The 22,122-nt window shown below is 39.3% G+C and overlaps 1 protein-coding gene and 2 non-coding genes across 5 annotated transcripts in view; 2 read left to right on the forward strand and 1 right to left on the reverse strand.

Moving 5' to 3' along the window:
• GABRB1 (gamma-aminobutyric acid type A receptor subunit beta1) overlaps positions 1-22,122 on the forward strand; it is a 428,799-nt gene that overhangs the window by 251,587 nt on the left and 155,090 nt on the right. The gene's annotated exons all lie outside the window — the stretch shown is intronic.
• On the forward strand, positions 14,483-14,554 carry TRNAC-ACA (transfer RNA cysteine (anticodon ACA)). The gene has a single exon. It is a non-coding gene; the product is annotated as a tRNA-Cys (tRNA).
• TRNAY-GUA (transfer RNA tyrosine (anticodon GUA)) lies at positions 19,519-19,590 on the reverse strand. Its single transcript has one exon. It is a non-coding gene; the product is annotated as a tRNA-Tyr (tRNA).

Here is a 22,122-nt window from a genome sequence, read left to right on the forward strand (position 1 = left end):
CATGACTACGAAAAAACCATAGCCTTGACTAGACAGACCTTTGTTGGCAAAGTAATGTCTCTGCTTTTGAATATGCTGTCCAGGTTGGTCATAACTTTCCTTCCAAGGAGTAAGCATCTTTTAATTTCATGGCTGCAGTCACCATCTGCAGTGATTTTGGAGCCCAAAAAAATAAAGTCTGTCATGGTTTCCACTGTCTCCACAATTATTTGCCATGAAGTGATGGGACCGGATGCCATGATCTTAGTTTTCTGAATGTTGAGCTTTAAGCCAACTTTTTCACTTTCCTCTTTCACCTTCATCAAAAGGCTCTTTAGTTCTTCTCTTTCTGCTGTAAGGGTGGTGTCATCTGCATATCTGAGGTTATTGATATTTCTCCCAGCAATCTTGATTCCAGCTTGTGCTTCTTCCAGCCCAGCATTTCTCATGATGTACTCTGCATAGAAGTTAAATAAGCAGGGTGACAATATACAGCCTTCACATACTCCTTTCCCAATTTGGAACAAGTCTGTTGCTCCACATCCAGTTCTAACTGTTAGGGGGCATCTTTTTTTAGAAAGAAGAATGCTTTGAAACTCTAAAGTTTTGCTAACATGATAGATCATTTCCTCTTCTGATTTTCTCTATAGCCCATGATCAAGATGGTTGAGTCATGCCATTTCTGCACCAGAGAAGGTACTATCAGAGAATCTCCCTGCCTTTAGTGAGAAAATAAAACTGAGCAAGGTTTTCTCTATAACCCTGACCTCCCTGACCTCCACCCTATTATATACTCACTGGTTCTGTAGCATCGTACCTGACATTTTTCTCTTGCTAGAACAAATAAATGATGGATTATCCATATCCATAGTGATGGATGCTGTTCCTACACCCACAAATTGGCTGTAATTTTTGCACGATACTTTACCCAATACCTATACTGCCAACTTCTCTTTCTTCCCTTTACAAAAGCATATTGAAATGCAATAATCTGGGAAAGACATTATTTTATAGATAACCTCGAATCCTTCTCAATGCATACAAGGATAAGTCATAAACAAAATTTTTTATTTTAAATATTTTGTGTGGGAAATCTTATATGTAATCATTTTAAAGAACTAATCTGTCATGACAGTAAGAGAGAACTCACACTAGACCACATCTTAACAAGTCACCATTTGCTTAGTGATCAACTGGAACTATAATCCATTGCCTGCAAGAGAACAATGTTCTTTCTCTCTCTACTTTGCTTGAATTAAAAAAAGGATGCCTTGAGAGAAAAATGGAGGCACTTTCTCTCTCTGTATTTCAAAGATAATGTGTTTAAATACTTGATCTTGGAGGTCAGAATACCTGAGTTCCAGTCCTAGCTCTGCTGCTTGTTAGATTTGTAATTCTGAACAAGTTACATAACCCCTCTGAGCTTCAGTTTCTTCATCTATAAAATAAGGCCAATTAAATAGAGTTCAAACCATTAACTGTTATTAGTAAGAAAAGGAGTAGTTATTCATCATTGTCTGGCATGTTTTCAGAAGAAACCTGATTACATAAAAGCTCCTTCCTTTTTTCTAACAAATGTATCAACCCTTCTGAATAAATATTTGTACAAAACTATTTGCTTAAAAAGTTACCATAAAAGCTATGTTCATTCTTTTTAAGCACAAGCATTATCTGAACAAATTATTTCGATTCAAGGAAACTAACATTAATTTGTTACCAAGCAATGAGTAAGTCAATCCTGGAGTCTTTGATATCTGAACTAAGTCTTGAACCTGGAGTAAGCAGAACAGACATACCAAGAAGAGATTACGAGCATGATCCAAGACTAAGAGGCATGGCAGAAGCTCTTAAACCCAAAGGTACACCAGAATCACCTGAATGGCTTCTTAAAACACAACTTTCTGGGCCTCCTCTCCAGAGTTTCTGATTTAATAAGATTCAGATAGAGTCCAAGATTTTACTATTTTAACACTTTGTAGTTGATTTTGGTACTGCTGGTGGGGACAACACTCTGAGAACCACTGGAACAGGATGATGCATGGGGGACTGCTGGTACTGTGTTACTGATGAAGTAGTGTAATAAGCGCTTAGCCAGAGATGAGCTAGAAAAGAAAGGACCCAGAGCATCAAACAACTTTCTGAAATGGATGTAAGTTTAATCCAGTTTAAAAGGATCAATACTATAGGAATAGATTGGGGAATGAAGTTGGAAATCCAATTGACCCATTGAGAAGTGGGTGTAATAATCCAATGGAGAGATGACAAAGACTTGAGTTAAGTCAGAGTGGGGATGAAGAGGAAAAAGAACTTGATGAAGTTAAAGGACGGAAGAAACATAGCTTGAAGATGCTCTTCAAGGATTCATAGTGGACTCAAAACCTATAATAAACCATATTAACTATAAACTTTCTAATATACATTATACATTAAAATTGTGTAGAATTATTTCCCACATTTGAATTCATAATAAAATAGAACAGGTTTGAAAGGATTTATTAGGCTCCAATCAACTACTGACCACTTTGATAACATTTATCCATTTGGTAAAGAATTCCCAAAGAATCAGAATGATAGTTAATGAGAATTCAGTACTTGCTTTGCACTAAGAACTGTACCAAATACTCTAGTCTTAGTATTTTACTTAATTCTCATTTCATAATGTAGGTCCTATAGCTAGCTCCACTTTACAGACAGAGGGATTTCCCTTTTGGCTCAACTGGTAAAGAATGTGCCTGCAGTGGGGAGACCTGGGTTCAGTCCCTGGGCTGGGAAGATCCTCTGGAGAAGATAAAGGCTATCCTCTCCAGTATTCTGGCCTAGAGAATTCCATGGACTGTATAGTCCATGGGGTCCCGAAGAGTCAGATGTGAATGAGTAACTTTCACTTCACTTACAGACAAAGAGACTTGTGACTCACAGATTAAATCATTTGCTGTTTCTTCCATTTGTCCTTCCAGATATATTTTCCATTTTTTTATGCCTGCTTTCTGCCCCAGGAAGCTGACCTGTGTGGTCTAGCTTCCAGTTGGATATAGCCAATGAAAGAACCCAGCAAGAGACTAGAGGTAGGGAACAGAGAGAGGTCAAGTTTTATTTCCTTCTCAAATGTTGTCTCACACTGGCTATGTTACTCAATAAAATGTCATGGAGCCTCTGTATATGGCCCTGTCTACACAGCTTTCTCCTTCCTAGTTCCAGGAACCAACTCTTCCCCTCCAGTGACATATCTTCTGTTACTAGGACTGGGGTACTACACTATCTCTCATAGTTTCCTTACAAGATACTTACACTTTTAATATCAGTCCCTTTATGAATTTCTCATCAAATTATTCTACTTTGAGCTTTGAGTGCATTATCTCTTTCCCACAGGAAGCCTGCCTGATGTAATTGCTCAAAGAACACAAGGAAAGGGTAGGGGAGGCAGGAATTAGAAATCCCACAATCTGACTCTGGACACCAAGCTTCCAGAAGTCTGAATGGGGGACAGGGGAGAGGAAAATTAGTAACTCTCCCCTCTTTTGGAATGAGTACAGAGGAAGGCAAAGAAGGATCATCTAGCTAAATGGGTTTCTGCAAATTAAGAAAATCTAAGCTTCTGAAAAGATACTGATGAAAATCCTCTTTTTGACCTCTTGACCGGTTCACCCTAATTGGGGAAAAAAAAAAAAAAAAAAGACGACTCTGCTCAGTCCTCAACACCTTTATATGAGAATAACAGCCTGTTTAAAAATAGATAGGGTCTAAAGTACTGCCACTGGGAAGATAATAAGTGGCAGCCCTTGCTTTTCTCCATCTCACACCTTCCTCGGGTGCCTGCCCCTTCCATCAGCAAGACAAGCAATTAAAATAGTGTGGTGAGCAAAATGAGGCAGGGTAGAGTCAAAGCTTCTGTGAGGTTTTTGAAAAGGCTGTTTAAACTAACAACCTGTATATGATGTAGGTGACGATTTTTTAATGGGTGGAAGTACAGTTAGAGGATGAAAAGAAGCGCTCTGGAGTATATCCTTTTATCCTCTCATGTTCATGTCCTGTTCAGCTCAAAGAACTCATTTTCTTCCAGTGTGTGGCATCTTATTCTCGATTATGGAGCATCACATAGAGTGATATATACAATTATATGGAACAAAAGTTAATATACACAAAATCATCAGAAAACAGATCAATGTTCAATTTTCCAGAACTGATTAGAACTGTTAATCAGAGTTCAGAGAGGAGTGAGGGCAGTCTCAGCCAAGATAACAGTTCCACAGGTTTATGATAAGTTTCTTAACAATATAATCCTGTTCGAGCCATAGATAAGTTGAGGTTATGTGCCTACCATTTTACATTTAAATATATTAGTTCTTTAAGCTATGGGGCTGTTGCTGTAAAGTTAAAAGTTAATATCGAAAAATGGCAATCGTGACCACAATTGAGAAAATGATAAGGACTTGAGAAAATGAGAACAGATGAAAGTTACTCAATGTAGATAATCTAATTTTTCTAGGAAAATTGTGAAGTGAAAACATATATATATATATATATATATGAAAGAATTTCAAAAATTAAAAATTCAAAAGAATGGCAATTTACTAGTCTAAATGATTTCTTAATGAGTTACAATATTTAGCATATTTTTGTGCACAAAAAATTCAATTTTCTACAAAAATGCTGTGATAATCACTATATATATGTATACACAAATAGTTCATTTTTTTCCCTCAGAAAGCATCTTGTTAAATTGGAAATGAGTGATAACCAGTGCACCATCAGCATCTAGATTTAGATCTCTTGCTTTCTATTCTATTTCTATTCTAACAGATAACACAGAAACAATTAACAGAATGTCTTTGTTCCCATATCTTACTTAACTTTCTGCCTGTTCCCCTAGTTCTAATCAAGTGAATCTATTCCGTGTATGCAGCTAGCTTAAGTGGACCGCAGCCTTGAACTTGACTATCATTGCTTTCAACACTGTGATCAGTTCAGTTCCCAGAGCCAAACTGATCATGTAGCAACGGACATCCATCCTTGAGACAGTCACATTTAACATCTCTAGTGTGCCTCTCTTTACTCTCAGCCACAGATAAGTCTGACCCTCACATTGGGCAGGAGGTTTATGTAGGCAGGAGAGATAGATGCAGAGTTACCCCCAAACTCTGAGGTTAACAGTTTGGATGATCTACCATGTTTATAAACATAAACATGGCAAATGAGAGGGAAAAACACAAAAACTGTAAGAACAGTGAGCAAACCAAATCTGGTCTCTGAAGTAACAATTTTTTTTTCTGCAAAACTTGTAAGGTATGTTTGTACATTAAAAATAGCTAATATATAATGTACCCTTTGGGGGAGTTTTGTCACTTATAATCTTATTCAATTTTCTCAACATCCTAATGTTTTTCATTATTTCATTCAGTGTGCTCAACATCCTACAAAGGAGGTATTATTAGCACCAATGTATGTTGGGGCTAATGGAAGGTTAAATAATGTGCTCAAGGTCACATAACAAGTGACTGGAACTGGATTTAAACCCAGGTCTGAAAAGTGCTAGAGCAACATTGGGTTTTAGAACTGCAAACCTCCCATCATAGCTGAGGTCACCATCACTCTCCCTTGTGGTGACATACACACCACTGTTTGTGGCTCACCTTCTTAACACACTCAACTCCAGCTCCTACCAAACCTTGCAGAAAGGTTGGAATTTAATCCAAATTTTAAATAATGGGGAGGAATGTAAATGATCAATAAGATTCAAATTTTTAAGGCAAAATTAAATCTGATGTGAAGCATGGTTAGAGAGCTTTAATGGAGGAAAGGAGGATATCCTTGAACTGTTAAAATGGCCCATTAAGTGGTCTTCTCTGGTATGAGAACAAGTAAAAAGGTCACCGGGAAGGGAGGATGATTAATATTTTCTTGGAAGGACAGAGACCAGAAAATGTATGTTTGACTCAGCACTTCACTTTGAAGACGTCCTAAATATCAAACTACTTTTGCTGTTCTTCAGTCACTCAGTTTTGTCCAACTCTTTGCAACCCCATGGACTGCAGCACTCCAGGCTTTCCTATCCTTCACCATCTCCCAGAGCTTGCTCAAACTCATGCCCATTGAGCCAGTGATGCCATCCAAGATCTCATCCTCTGTCATCCCTTTCTCCTTCTGCCTTCAATCTTTCCCAGCATCAGGGCGTTTTCTAATGAGTTGGTTCTTAGCATCAGGTGGCCAAAGTATTAAAGCTTCAGCTTCAGCATCAGTCCTTCCAATGAATATTCAGGACTGATCTCCTTTGGGATTGACTGGTTTAATCTTGCAGTCTAAAGGACTCTCAAGAGTCTTCTCCAGCACCACAGTTCAAAAGCATCAAATTTTTGCACTCAGATTTCTTTATGGTCCAACTCTCACATCCATACATGACTACTGGAAAAACCATAGCTTTGACTAGACAGACCTTTGTTGGCAAAGTGATATCTCTGCTTTTTAATACACTGTCTAGTTTGGTCACAGTTTTTCTTACAAGGAGCAAGTGTCTTTTTGTTTCATGGTTGCAGTCACCATCTGCAGTGATTTTGGGCCCCAAGAAAATACTAAATCATTTCAAAAGTGTGGATTTTTCTTTCAAATTCTGGTTAAATATGGGGAATGAATACTGGAATCTACTTCTGCTTGCTTTTTTAATATCACCAAAATGAAAGAGGAGAAATAAAAGAGTAAAATTCTTCAATGACAATGCAATAAAAATCTGGAGAGGAGACAACAGCAGGAAGGAAAGAAAGACTATGGACAAATATTTTGTAGGTAAGAAGGTTGATAAAAGATAGCTTACTGGCTTAGCTGAGAAGAGAAAGCTAAACTCTGTGTGTCTATACAAGGAGATAATGATGAAGCAAAATATACAAGCCCTCAGAACCCAAAATGGAGCTCAGTGTTCCATTAAATGTCAGGTAAAGCTTAGGGCTGAAGAGAGCAGAGTAGGTGGAAAGCCTTCATAAAGAGTTAGACCTAGATTTCTTCCTGCAACTTTTGCAACCAGTCAAATATTCATTCTCAACTCTCAAAGACCAGAAGAGTTTTAGTCTAGTCTCTCAAGAAAAGGAACCAGAAAATTTAAACTCAAGATCGCTGTGTGATGCCATAGTGATGTACCAAACAGAAAGCAGAGAATTAAAATGAAAGTCTCCATAGCTTCATGCTAGAACTCCCAGCTCCATTCTCATACCTCTGCTCATAGGCCATTGGCATCCCAAAGTATATATACTGCTTAAGGATTTGTCTCTGAAAAAATTCAGAGAAAACTTACAATTAGTAACATGTAGAATGATGTCTGAATCCAAAAGGCAAGTCTCATATGTAAACCATTTGCTGAGAAGCCATGGTTTTAAAATGAACAAGCAGCAAATAATGAGAGCAATATAAAGAAATTCTTTTACATTAGAGACAGAAAAGAGAAATGGAATTTAGAAGAAATAGGCAGCAAAAATGACAGAAAATAGTTACCAAAAGAGAGGTATTTAAGAAGAGATTGTACTCATAAGACAAGAATTGGGGGGCTATTTTTTAAAGAACAACAAAAAAAATAGCTAATATAAACATTGTGCGGCTCTTGGGGAAAAATACCAGCAAAAGAATAGAAAGAACATTCATGAAAACCTCACAGAAAATGGAATACAAAGCAAAAAAGAAAAAGGAAAAAGTGGACAGTGAGACAAAAAGAAACTCAAGTGTTGAGGTCAATCATCAAAACAATTGCTCCATAGAGAATGAAAAAATAATGGAATGAAGAAAATTATCAAATTAATTCAGAAAAGTTTCAAAGACTAGAAAAAATAGTTTTCAGTTCTTCCAAATTCCCAGATCAGCAAACAAAAAAAGAAGATGCATTCCAAAGCCCACAAGATTGAAATTACAGCCTCCTAAAGCTAAATATAATCCCTGAGAGTTCCCATGAAGGAAGTTTAAGTCATATGCAAAGAATAAGAATCAGAATGACATCTGATTGGTATAGTCTATGGGGTCGCAAAGAGTTGAACACAACTGAGCTACTAAAGCTTTAACTTTCTTTAGACAGTTGCTATAGCTGAGAATCCCAGGGACGGGGGAGCCTGGTGGGTTGCTGTCTATGGGGTCGCACAGAGTTGGACACGACTGAAGTGTCCTTTTCCAAATAGAAAAAAGAGTACGTCAAGGCTGTATATTGTCACCCTGCTTATTTAACTTCTATGCAGAGTACATCATGAGAAATGCTGGGCTGGAAGAAACACAAGCTGGAATCAAGATTGCCGGGAGAAATATCAATAACCTCAGATATGCAGGTGACACCACCCTTATGGCAGAAAGTGAAGAGGAACTAAATAGCCTCTTGATGAAAGTAAAAGAGGAGAGTGAAAAAGTTGGCTTAAAGCTCAACATTCAGAAAACGAAGATCATGGCATCCGGTCCCATCACTTCATGGGAAATAGATGGGGAAAGAGTGGATACAGTGTCAGACTTTATTTTTTTGGGCTCCAAAATCACTGCAGATGGTGACTGCAGCCATGAAATTAAAAGATGCTTACTCCTTGGAAGAAAAGTTGTGACCAACCTGGATAGCATATTCAAAAGCAGAGACATTACTTTGCCAACTAAGGTCCGTCTAGTCCAGGCTATGGTTTTTCCTGTGGTCATGTATGGATGTGAGAGTTGGACTGTGAAGAAGGCCGAGCACCGAAGAATTGATGCTTTTGAACTGTGGTGCTGGAGAAGACTCTTGAGAGTCCCTTGGACTGCAAGGAGATCCAACCAGTCCATTCTGAAGGAGATCAACCCTGGGATTTCTTTGGAAGGAATGATGCTAAAGCTGAAGCTCCAGTACTTTGGCCACCTCATGCGAAGAGTTGACTCATTGGAAAAGACTCTGATGCTGGGAGGGATTGGGGTCAGGAGGAGAAGGGGACGACAGAGGATGAGATGGCTGGATGGCATCACGGACTTGATGGACGTGAGTCTGAGTGAACTCCAGGAGTTGGTGATGGACAGGGAGGTCTGGCGTGCTGCGATTCATGGGGTCACAAAGAGTCGGACACAACTGAGCGCCTGAACTGAACTGAACTGAACTGAAGTGACTTAGCAGCAGCAGCAGCATAGCTCCATGCATGGGTGCTAAGTTACCTCAGGCCTGTCCGACTCTGTGCGACCATACCGACTGTAGCCCGCCAGGCTCCTCTGCCCATGGGATTCTCCAGGCAAGAATACTGGAGTGGGTTGCAATGTCCTCCTCCAAGGATATTCCCAACCCAGGGATCGAACCCTCATGTCTTAGGTCTCCTACATTAGCAGACAGGTTCTATACCACTAGCACCAGCTGGGAAGCCCTAAAGCTCTTGCTATGGTGAAGTGAAATATCTAAAATAATAAAATAGAGTGCTAGTGATAATATAATAATAGCAATAGTGGTAAAATGATAATAATAATTTAAAAGAAACACATGCAATATAAGTGAGATAATAGACCCTGATAGGAAAGACTAAATGAAGTGTGTGAGAAGTCTGAAGATGACTGGTTTGTGCCAAACCTGGAAAGCAATTGGCCTACACTGAAACAGAAAGAGCTGTGAGAGGAACTGACTGGGATGTGGGCATGCAGAAGGAAGAGCTATTTGAGTGTTTAAAAATAGTATAAATATTCATGGGACAAATAGTAATGGAATTTTAAAAAATATAAAAGCAGAAGAATTTTTTTAATGAGGCAATTAATAAAGAAGAACACAACTTGTACAAGTAAAGAAGTGAACAATATTTTATTACTTATAAAAATAATAATAATACAAACACTAACCTCTAATTTAAACTGATGTGTATATATACACACCAGTTTAAAAATAATGGAGGTGGGTATAAAAGCTAAACAGTCAACTATGATACAAGGAAAGAAATGGAAAATCAAATAATATAAATATATAAAATATATTATACCATGTAAATACATAAAATAATAGATAAATATGTAAATATAAATATTCAGCCAGTAAAGTATCCACTGGCCAGGAGACCCTGGTTCGATTCCTGGGTCAGGAAGATACCCTGGAGAAGGGACAGGCTTCCCACCCCAGTATTCTCGGGCTTCCCTGATGGCTTAGATGGTAAAGAATCTGTCTGCAATGCAGGATACCTGGGTTTGATCCCTGGGTTGGGAAGATCCCCCAGAGAAAGGAAAGGCTACCCACTGCAGTGTTCCTGCCTGGAGAGTTCCTTGGACCAAGGAGCCTGGCAGAATATAGTCCAAGGAGTCGCAAAGAGTCCGACATGACTGAGCTGAGCCACTGTTCACTTCAAGTGATAGAAGTGTCTTTTGTTTCTCATATAAAGCCATTTTCATTCATCCCTGAATTTATGCTAATTAGACAGATTTCCTAAATAGCTTTGAGATGGGGCTGATTGGCATAAGAAACAGCTAAGTAACTAGAGCACTAGAACTTTCACTCCCATCGCATGACCTCCAGAAACAGTTCAATCATGTGACTAGTGACATTAACCGATCATGCTTCATAAGAAAACTCTGATAAAAACTCTGGTCAGTGAGGCTCAGGGAGTTTCTGGGTTGGTGACCACATGGATGCGCTGGGAGGGTGGTATGCACAGACTCCATTAGAAGAGGCCATGGGGCCTCTGGGGCCTCCCTCCACAAGACTGTATCCTATTCATCTCCTCCATTTGGCTATTCTTGAATTGTATCCTTTATAATAAAGCTGCAATTGTAAGTATGACGCTTTCAGTCAATTCTATAAGCTCTGTTAACAAATTTTCAAACATAATGGAGAGTTATGACACTGTCAAATTTGTGGGCAAATAAGTAGACATGCAGGGGACTTGGGGACATCTGCACGTGGGAGCAAGTGAGAGCAGTTGTGTGGGACTGAGCCCTTCAACCTGTACTAATTCCAGATTTAATTGAATTGTGAGACATTAAATCAGTGTTAGAGAATTTCCTTTGGAAATACAGTGGTAGAAGTATATTGTTTAGAATATGAAAGTTAGCACCAGAAGGAAAAGACAAAATGGTTCAAAGTTATCTCTCAAAAGAGCTGAGCTAAAGAATGGAAAAGAATGGGCAGAGGCTGCTTTATTTCCTTAAAATCTTTAAATTTGTTTTTACTATTGTATGTATTACATGGATAAAAAGGAAGTTTGATTTGAACAAGAAGTGAAAGTATCATTTCTAAGAAGTGAGAATATCATTTTATTATTCACTAAGCTCAAATCATAATGCTTATTACATAGCCCTTCATTCATTCGTTCATCATACCATATTTATTACCTTACATTCTGTGCTCAGTGGGAATAAGGAGATTTGAGGAATGTGTAGTTTGATTTAAAAGAACCATGTGAAAAAAGTAAGAGAATAAGTGCAGAGTATATAATAAATTATATACTATAATATTATAAAACATTAATACCATTAATTATTATTATTAACACATTATCAACTGCCAGGAGCAGGCATTTTTTTCTACCTGGAAAACTTCCCTAACATATATTGGCATAGAATGATTGATTAAGTCATGAATAAAATTTGCATTATACAGATTATAAATTATTATTATGCAAAAGTCTTCAAAAATTATCAAAATGTGTTTATGAAAAATTATTTTATGAGTATAAGACAATTTATGTTTCATAAAAATTATGAACCCAAGCTATTTTATTTTCATGCCTAGCTCCTCATTTGGCATCCACTTTTTAGTTTTATGGGCTTCCCTCATAGCTCAATTGGTAAAGAATCTGCCTGCAATGCAGGAAACTCCAGTTTGATCCCTGGATTGGGAAGATCCCCTGGAGAAGGGAAAGGCTATCCATTTGAGTATTCTGACCTGGAGAATCCCTTAGACTCTATAGAACATGGGCTTGCAAAGAGTCGAACACGACTGAGTGACTTTCACTTTCATATTCTTTTAGTTTTATATTGAAATTGTGATTTGTGTTACAATTTGTTTTGATGGTTTCCAAAATCATTGAATTTGATCTGGTTTTGTGCACTCTTCAAGGTTACTCAGTGATATTTATGCTGCTTTCTTTTTTATCCATTTGCATCATTCAATTTATTACTTTTAGCTTGCAAGAATGTACAAATGTATTTTTCTTCACTGTTTAAACTCCCAGGAGAAATATAATTCTTTTATGATAAGGCTGAAACTCCCTCATCCCAAATCTCTTCTGCCCTATTGAAACAAGGGTTTTTGTTATGCTCTTCTTTATCACCTCAAGGTGTCTTTGGCAAGAGTACAGAACAGGCATTCAAACATTTAGGAACACAAAGCAGATAATGAAATAATGGGTAATAGATAATGAAGACCACTGTGTTAGTCCAACAAATTTTGTCAACTTGTCTCATTTAGTTGCATCCAGTAAGAGATGGGATGCAGTTGGGTCTAGAGCTGGGGCAGAAATTTGCGCAACATCCAATAGCTGAGGTACCTGGTAGTGATACTGCCTTATGGCAAGATGCACCTCATTCCTCTATGGTCCTTTCCCTCTCTTTGTTTTCAACACTATCTTTTATTCTTCTTTGTTTCCCATTACTCCTGTCTTCCCCTATCCCCTATACCTTTATCCTGCCAAACATTTCAGTTCAGTCACTCAGTCGTGTCCGACTCTTTGCGACCCCATGAATTGCAGCACGCCAGGCCTCCCTGTCCACCACCAGCTCCCAGAGTTTACCCAAACTCGGGTCCATTGAGTCAGTGATGCCATCTAACCATCTCATCAACTGTCATCCCCTTCTTCTCCTGCTTTCAATCTTTCCCAACATCAGAGTCTTTTCAAATGAGTCAGCTCTTCGCATCAGGTGGCCAAAATATTGGAGTTTCAGCTTCAACATCAGTCCTTCCAATGAACACCTAGGACTGACTTCCTTTAGGATGGACTGGTGGTCAGGGCTGATAAGGAGTATATATGTATTAACTTATTAATCTTCACTACAGCCCTATGGAATAGCTGTTATCGATTTTCCATTATACTAATGAAAGCAAGAGATTAGATGAACTCCCCAAGTTCATGCAGCTGGAAATCTCACTTTCTTGATTATCATGTGTGTGCTCAGTCATGTCTGACTGTTTGTGACCCCAGGGATGGTAGCCCTCCAGTCTCCTCTATCCATGGCACTTTCCAGGAAGGAATACTGGAGTGGGTTGCCATTTCCTCCTCCAGGGCTCAAATTCCCGATCCAGGGATAAAATTCATGTCACCTGTGTCTCCTGCATTGGCAGGTGGATTCTTTCATCGTTACTTTATACACTGCTTAACAAGCCAGATATTGTTAGGTACCCTTTCAGCTCCTTCCCCCATATATACATAAGGCTTCTGTGTCTGGGGACACTTACAGAAACCCAACAAATTCCAGCTTTAACTAGTTCACTCCAAGTGGTCAGTCCTTTCCTGCAGTGCAGTTGTTGGTTTTCCAATGTGTCTCTGGATTCTTAGACCACTTCTATCTTCCAAAGCAATGTGATGAGCTATTACAGACAAATAAGAAGTCAGGTTTGCTGAATCTGAATTTACCCATGTGACGTGGCTGTTTTGGTTTTAGCCTTAGGGTGCCTACTTCCTAAAGCTTACCTGTGCTTTATAAGCTAGTGTGGGCAGACGGTTGCTCCTAAAATAAGGAATAATTCCTGCCTATTAGCAAGTAAGTTTACTCCAGGAAACCACTGAAAGTCAGTACAAATCAGAAGAGTTTCAGCAGGAGTCTAAATTAACCTGCAGGAGCCTTTGAGAGCCGTGAGCAGTATTACTCCCAAGCACAACAAGGTCAGCCCAGTCATGATTTGACTCTGCTTCTCAAGTGGGAATGATTTTTGAAAGAGAGCTTGCCTGTTGCTTTATGTTGTAGAAAAGAAAGAAAACATTAAGAATATGTGACTAATCAAGGGCTAGAAGACTTGAAAACAGAAGTTTTCTGATTAGTAATGCAAAGCTGGGATCATGTCTTTCTGTATTTGTCAAAGTGGGGAACATAAAATCCTGATAACCTATTCAGCTAGCTAAAAAGGTTTCCATGACAACTGTGGGAACGTGGCACATTCGGTACTCTTGTCTTCAAAAATAACCTTTCCGTATAGGCAAGAGATTGTTAAAAGCACTAACCTGCTTCACCTTTCTAGTCCAAGGTAACTATCTGACCATTACATTGGTCTCTTCCTACCCTAGAAGAACTTCAAATGTTCTGTTTGCCCTACAGCCCAGGGATAAAAATTCAGATAAGTAGCCCAGGATAAACTGTGTTTAATCTCAGCAGTTGTAGCCTGTTATAACGCGCTCATTAGTTTTTCTGGGGGAAGGTGAACTTACATCTGTGCACGGTATTATAGATATAAAGGTTGTTCTTTCTCTCCTTTTAAAGTCAGTTAAGTTGAAAATAGAAAATATAGTTCTCTTTTATAAAAACTTTTTCCTGAAAAACCAGCAATACATTCTCATGATAGATAATATAAGAAATATAGAAAAAAGCTAAGGAAAAAAAAATAATAAAGCACCTATTCTCTCTCGGGACTTCCCTGGTGGCTCAGATGGTAAAGCGTCTGCCTACAATGCAGAAGACCCGGGTTCGATCCCTGGGTTGGGAAGATCCCCTGGAGAAGGAAATGGCAACCCACTCCAGTATTCTTGCCTGGAAAATTCCATGGACTGAAGAGCCTGGTAGGCTACAGTTCATGGGGTTGCAAAGAGTCGGACACGACTGAGCAACTTCACTTCACTTCACTTCATTCTCTCACACCCTAGAGAGCCTAACCATTGCTAATTTTTTTTTTACATATTTTCTTTTAGCGTTTATATCATATCTCATCTCTATTTTGTTTGTTCACTGTTTTAATGGAACTGTTCTTTAAGTTAGACCCACAGAGATAATGGAGGGTTTATTGCAAAAACAAAAAGAAACACATAATAGATGGTCACTTGGGTGGCAGTGCCTCTAAGACTGACTCCTTAAAAAGCCAAACCAATAGCTTTATAAATACTCAGATGTAAGTAACATATCTTATCTGAGAAATGGCATTCGTATTTCTCTAGAAACAAGTTCTAATGGTCCATTGGCTCTTATCCAGTATGGACTATCACTCTCTTTGGTTTATTCCATCCTTGTCCAGGTTACATGTTTAGTGTCAGATATCATAAATGGCACAAGCTCCAGACAACTCATGGACCATCTGAGACTTCCTTATGCAGAAGGGAGACTCCAAGGCCCCTTACCAGTATATATTATATACAATTTTATATCCCTTTCCCCCCTGAGATTTATCATCAGTGGCATTTCAGGAGGGGAAGTATAAAAGTGGTTCACTCCAGGTGCAGGTAACAAGGGAGTGGGGAGGGCATAACAGAGAGATTAAAATTAATAATTAATAAATAAAAGGGCTTCCCTGGTGGTGCAAAGGTTAAAGCGTCTGGCTGCAATGTGGGAGACCTGGGTTCGATCCCTGGGCCGGGAAGATCCCCTGGAGAAGGAAATGGCAACCCACTCCAGTATTCTTGCCTGGAGAATCCCATGGACAGAGGAGCTTGGTGGGCTACAGTCCATGGGTTGCAAAGAGTCTGACTGAGCGACTTCACTTTCACTTTCTAGCGATGATTCAAGGGTGGGCTTGTTGATAATATTAGGGTGTGTGCACTGCCAACAAGGGAGTGGGGAGGGCATAACAGAGAGATTAAAATTAATAATTAATAAATAAAACCTACTAAAGTTTCAGTCAGTTCACTTGCTCAGGCATGTCTGACCCTTTTCTACCACATGGACTGCAGCCCAGCAGGCTTCCCTGTCCATCACCAACACCCAGAACCTACTCAAACCCATGTCCTTTGAGTCGGTCATGCCATCCAACCATCTCATCCTCTGGCATCCTTTTCTCCTCCCGCCTTCAATCTTTCCCAGGATCAGGGTCTTTTCAAATGAGTCAGTTCTTCGCAAAAGGTGGCCAGAGTATTGGAGTTTCAGCTTCAGCATCAGTCCTTCCAATGAATATTCAGAATAGATCTCCTTTAGGATTGACTGGTTTGATCTCTTTGCAGGCCATGGGACTCGGAAGAGTCTTCAAACCTCAGAGTTCAAAAGCATCAGTTCTTCAGTGATTAGCTTTTTTTATGGTCCAACTTTCACACCCATAAATGACTACTGGAAAAACCATAGCTTAGACTAGGCAGACCTTTGTCTGCAAAGTAATGTCTCTGCTTTTTAATATGCTGTCTAGCTTTGTCATAGATTTTCTCCCAAGGAGCGAGCATCTTTTAATTTCATGGTTGCAGTCACCATCTGCAATGATTTTCGAACCCAAGAAAATAAAGTCTGTCACTGTTTCCATTGTTTCCCCATCTATTTGCCATGAAGTGATGGGACCAGATGCCATGATCTTTGTTTTTTGAATGGTGAGTTTTAATCCAGCTTTTTCACTATCCTCTCTCACTTTCATCAAGAGGCTCTTGAGCTCCTCTTCACTTTCTGCCTTAAGGGCACTGTCATCTGGGTATCTGAGATTATTGATATTTCTCCCTGGAATCTTGATTCCAGCTTGCACTTTATCCAGTCTGGCATTTCACATGATGTACTCTGCATATAAGTTAAATCAGCAGGGTAACAATATACAGCCTTGACATTCTCCTTTCCCAATTTTGAACCAGTCCATTTTTCCATGTCCAGTCTAACTGTTACTTCTGTACCTGCATGCATACTTCTCAGGGGGCAGGTAAGATGGTCTGGTATTCCCATCTCTTGAAGAATTTTCCACAGTTTGTTGTGAATCACACAGTCAAAGGCTTTGGCATAGGCAATAAAACAGAAGTTTTTCTGGAACTTTCTTGCTTTTTCTATAATCCAACGGATGTTGGCACTTTGATCTCTGGTTCCTCTGCCTTTTCTAAGTCCAGCTTGAACATCTGGAAGTTCACAGTTCACATACTATTGAAGCCTGCCTTGGAGAATTTTGAGCATTACTTTGCTAGCGTGTGAGATGAGTGCAATTTTGCAGTAGTTTGTTTCTGTCCTTTATTGTGCCCATCTTTGTATGAAATGTTTCCTTGGTATCTCTAATTTTCTTGAAGAGATCTCTGGTCTTTCTCATTCTATTGTTTTCCTCTATTTATTTGCACTGATCTCTTAGGAAATGTTTCTTATCTCTCCTTGCTATTCTTTGGAACTCTGCATTCAGATGGATATATCTTTCCTTTTCTCTTTTACCTTTCACTTCTCTTTTCTCAGCTATTTGTAAGGCCTCCTCAGACAACCATTTTGCCTTTTGGCATTTCTTCTTTCTGGGGATGATTTTGATCACCACCTCCTGTACAATGTTATGAACCTCCATCCATAGTTCTTCAGGTCCTCTGTCTATCAGATCTAATCCCTTGAATCTACTTGTCACTTCCACTGTATAATCATAAGGGATTTGATTTAGGTCATACCTGAATGGTCTAGTGGTTTTCCCTAAAGCTTAGCCTGCTTTATATTATCACAATGATTCAGCAATTCTAAATATCAAGAATAAAATACTTCTCCCAAAATATGTTTTGTTGGCCTAATTTCTAAAGAATTAGTGAAGGCAAGGATGGATTTTCCTTATATAATATATACTTAAGCTTCAGATTAGAACATTTTAGTTCTTACACTTTAATTAACTTTGTGATCTACATGGGAGTTAATTCAAAGGATTCCCTATGTGGTGTGACAGAGAATTAGCTACTATGTTCCTCTCCTCTCAAAAATAAGTTTTATAGTGTTCATAATCATTCAAGCTCACTTGGAGGGCAGTTAATGTATTCAAGTCTTATGCCTTGTACACTTCTGGATTCAGTCAATAGATTTAAAGTTAAAAGTGGTAGCATAGTCGTAGCATAGTGGCTGTAAAAATAAAGTAATAAAACTTAAGTTACTTCCAGTCTGCCATTCTATCCTCTGAAACAAGGAATTCAACCTTCTGGAAGTATTTCTCCATATCTTTTGCCCACTTCCTTCCAAAAAATAGAACTTTAAAATTATTAATTTATTGCTTTTTCTTCTTTGTACCCATAATATTCATTTTAAATTATACTTTACTCTGCTTTCCACATTGGGGTGTAACCATATAAATGTCAATATTAGAAGAATTTTACTGTTCATATTTCTGGCCATTGTTACTGTTTGCTACACTTTATGATTATTACTGAAAATAATTTTGTCCTATAGAAGAGGAAAGGTATTTAAAATGATTCACTGCAGATGTCAAGATAGTCCATGGTCTATCATATTTTAAGCATTTAATCATATTAGGTTTTCATTATAAACACTATTTTATTATAATAGTATTCCTTTATCCAGAGATGCCAAAAACTTATTTATTAATAACAACTAATTTATTATTGGATAATTTAGCTTGTCCAGGTTTCACTTTTATAAATAGTGCTATATTGAATATCTCTGCACACATTTTATTTCTACCTTCTGCCTTTGCTTCAGTCTAATTTTATGGACTGCTTATAGACAGTAAACAAAGCCAAAAACCAGGACAAGAGGCCCACAATCGATTATCCTCAAACTAGATGATATGACTCACCACTGTGGTGAACTCTAACTTATTCAATAGTTAATTATCCACAAGTCTAGTATCCATAATTCATATGACCTACCTACAGCATCCTAGAAAACAGCAAAAATATAAAAACAAAAAATCTGATGGTGTATTGTCTTTAAAAACCCTTAAGAATCTCCCTTTTTTTGTACACACATCTATTATTTATGTGCAGTATTCTTGAACATTTCCATCTATCATGTTATGCAGAGATTCTCCCAAATAAAATCCTCCCAGGCAGCTCCTAGTCATCTAGGGCATCCTAATCTGCTCTATTTATTCATGTTTCGATGCACATGCTAAATAAGGAACTGGCAAGATGATGCAAGAAGCTATGGATACTTGGCTTTGTTCTTACGCTCAGAATCAGGCAGCATTTCTCTGGGTAATTTATTCCCTACCAAACTTATGTGAAGAATATAAGGGGAATCTGATTTACACCCACACCAAAGAAGTAGCCGTGCCCTAAAATCACTATTCAGTGCGTTCAGGAGAGGATTGTTCTGTAAGAGACATGACAAAGTCATGGGAAAGAGTTTGGCTCTAGTGCGAGATTGCCTGAGTTTGAATCCCATTGGCTGCTTGGGTGACCCTGGGCTGGTCAGCGGCTGTACTAAGCTCTGGGATAAAAGAATAGACAAGTTATACTCATTGCCTGATGGAAACTTTCAGTTTGGAGAGAGAGTCAGACAATTAAAAAGATCATTATATAAGAGATTGCAGTCATTTCATCCCTCTAGACTCAGGATATCTGCCGTTATTATTATATTGAGATTGATGTTACCTTCCACAGAAGATTAAATCTCTTTGAAAGCAGACCATAGATTCACAAACATTGAAGATAGCTCTCCTCTCTCCCTCTTTCCATGTATATGCTGTGCTTAGTCACTGAGACTCTTTGCAGCCCCATGGACTGCAGCCCGCCAGGCTCCTCTGTCCATGAGAATTCTCCAGTCAAGCATACTGGAGCGGGTTACCATGCCCTTCTCCAGGAGATCTTCCCAACCCAGGGATTGAACCCAGGTCTCCTGCACTACAGGCAGATGCTTTACCATCTGAGCCACCAGGGAACCCCAAAACTATTGTAGCTTATCCCTTCTCCAAGGGATCTTCATGACCCAGGAATTGAACCAGGGTCACCTGCCTGGCAGATGGATTCTTTACCAGCTGAGCTATCAGGGAAGCCCAAACTGGAGTAGGTAGCCATTCCCTTCTCCAGGGGATCTTCCCAACCCAGGGATTGAACTCAGGTCTCCTTCACTGCAGGCAGATTCTTTACTGTCTGAACCACCAGAAAAGCCCTGAAGCTCCATGTATATATATTTGTATATACACACACACACATATATATATGCGTGTGTGTATACATACATACATATTGAAGATAGAGTCTCTCTACACAGGCACATACGCATGTGAACTTTCATGTACATATACACATTTGTATGCATACAAGTATGTAAACACATACAAAAACATATTTTTTTCTTCAGGAAAAATGGATGGATGCTCCCACCATCCCCCTTTACTACGTGACCTTCTTATTCATTATTTTTCTCCTTCTTGCTCAACCAAGAATACCTGACTCAAATCCAGATTCGGCCTCCGGCCAGTTTTCTGACTTCGGCTAAATTTACATGACTTTACAAAGCCTCAGTTTCTCCATCTATAAAATGAAGAGTAAAAGCAACATCATCTCATAAGGATTTAATGGCAATTATAAGCAATCAGTTCAGTTCAGTTGCTCAGTCGTGTCCGACTCTTTGCGACCCCATGAATCGCAGCACGCCAGGCCTCCCTGTACATCACCATCTCCCGGAGTTCACTCAGATTCATGTTCATCGAGTCAGTGATGCCATCCAGCCATCTCATCCTTGGTCGTCCCCTTCTTCTCCTGCCCCCAATCCCTCCCAGCATCAGAGTCTTTTCCAGTGAGTCAACTCTTCGCATGAGGTGGCCCAAGTACTGGAGCTTCAGCTTTAGCATCATTCCTTCCAAAGAAATCCCAAGGTTGATCTCCTTCAGAATGGACTGGTTGGATCTCCTTGCAGTCCAAGGGACTCCCAAGAGTCTTCTCCAACACCACAGTTCAAAAGCATCAATTCTTCAGCACTCAGCCTTCTTCACAGTCCAACTCTCACATCCATACATGACCACTGGAAAAACCATAGCCTTGACTAGACAGACCTTTGTTGGCAAACTAATGTCTCTGCTTTTGAATATGCTATCTAGGTTGGTCATAACTTTTCTTCCAAGGAGTAAGCGTCTTTTAATTTCATGGCTGCAGTCACCATCTGCAGTGATTTTGGAGCCCCCCAAAATAAAGTCTGACACTGTTTCCACTGTTCCCCCATCTATTTCCCATGAAGTGATGGGACCAGATGCCATGATCTTTGTTTTCTGAATGTTGAGCTTTAAGCCAACTTTTTCACTCTCCTCTTTCACTTTCATCAAGAGGCTTTTTAGTTCCTCTTCACTTTCTGCCATAAGGGTGGTGTCATCTGCATATCTGAGGTTATTGATATTTCTCCCGGCAATCTTGATTTCAGCTTGTGTTTTTTCCAGTCCGGTGTTTCTCATGATGTACTCTGCATAGAAGTTAAATAAGCAGGGTGACAATATACAGCCTTGACGTACTCCTTTTCCTATTTGGAGCAAGTGTGTTGTTCCATGTCCAGTTCTAACTGTTGCTTCCTGACCTGCATACAGGTCTCTCAAAAGGCAGGTCAGGTGGTCCGGTATTCCCATCTCTTTCAGAATTTTCCACAGTTTATTCACCCACTCCAGTTAGCCAAATGGAGGGGTGAACACATCTTAGGGACATAGACAGGCATTGCTCTAACAAGAAATTTAAGACAGTGCACTGGCTGTTCTCTCTGTGGAATTCTCACCAGTGGGAGATGAGAAGAGGCGCTGAAAGCCTGGGTTTTGTCCATGTCCACTCACAAGGCCACGGAGTCTCATTGCCAGTGTTGCTGGCCAACTGTACCCACTATGCAGAGTTCGGCGATCCTTCCTTTTGGACTGACCAAATGGCTACCCTCATTCAGCCGAAGAAGACTGGTTTCTCAGTCTGAGGAAGAAGGTCCGAAACTAGATTATTGTTTTCAAATAAGTTCTCAAATTGTTTTGATGTCTTACTTGAGATAAAGTCTTTGAAAAGTCCAAGAGTTAAAATATGCAACTTTGATCTCTGGATCTATTTTAACAACTTCCTTTAAAAAGCAATGAGTGGTTGACATCCAGCTACCTGCCCAAAGAAGTGAGGAAGGACTAGGCTACAATTCAGTGAAGCATGAACAGAAGAAACCACGAAGGGTACTATTGGCGTTTATTTCCTCTTCACATCTACAGTTGCCCTTTGTAAGAGAAACAATCACTCCAGAGTGGTTGAGCCCCTGCACCCTTAGTCCAGCTGCAAATGCAGTACCTAAATAGTCACAGCATTGCTGGGGCAGGGAAGAGACATAGGGTGAGATTAGGAGAGGTGGTCTTTAGTAGTGGCTTAGACCATGTACTTTCAAACCAAAAAGATCTGGGTTCGAATCCTCCTTCAGCTACTTACAAACTAAGTGACCTTGGGCAAATTACTCAACGTCTCT

This window comes from Capricornis sumatraensis, chromosome 7 (genome assembly GCF_032405125.1).
Source record: "Capricornis sumatraensis isolate serow.1 chromosome 7, serow.2, whole genome shotgun sequence".
Taxonomy (NCBI): domain Eukaryota; kingdom Metazoa; phylum Chordata; class Mammalia; order Artiodactyla; family Bovidae; genus Capricornis; species Capricornis sumatraensis.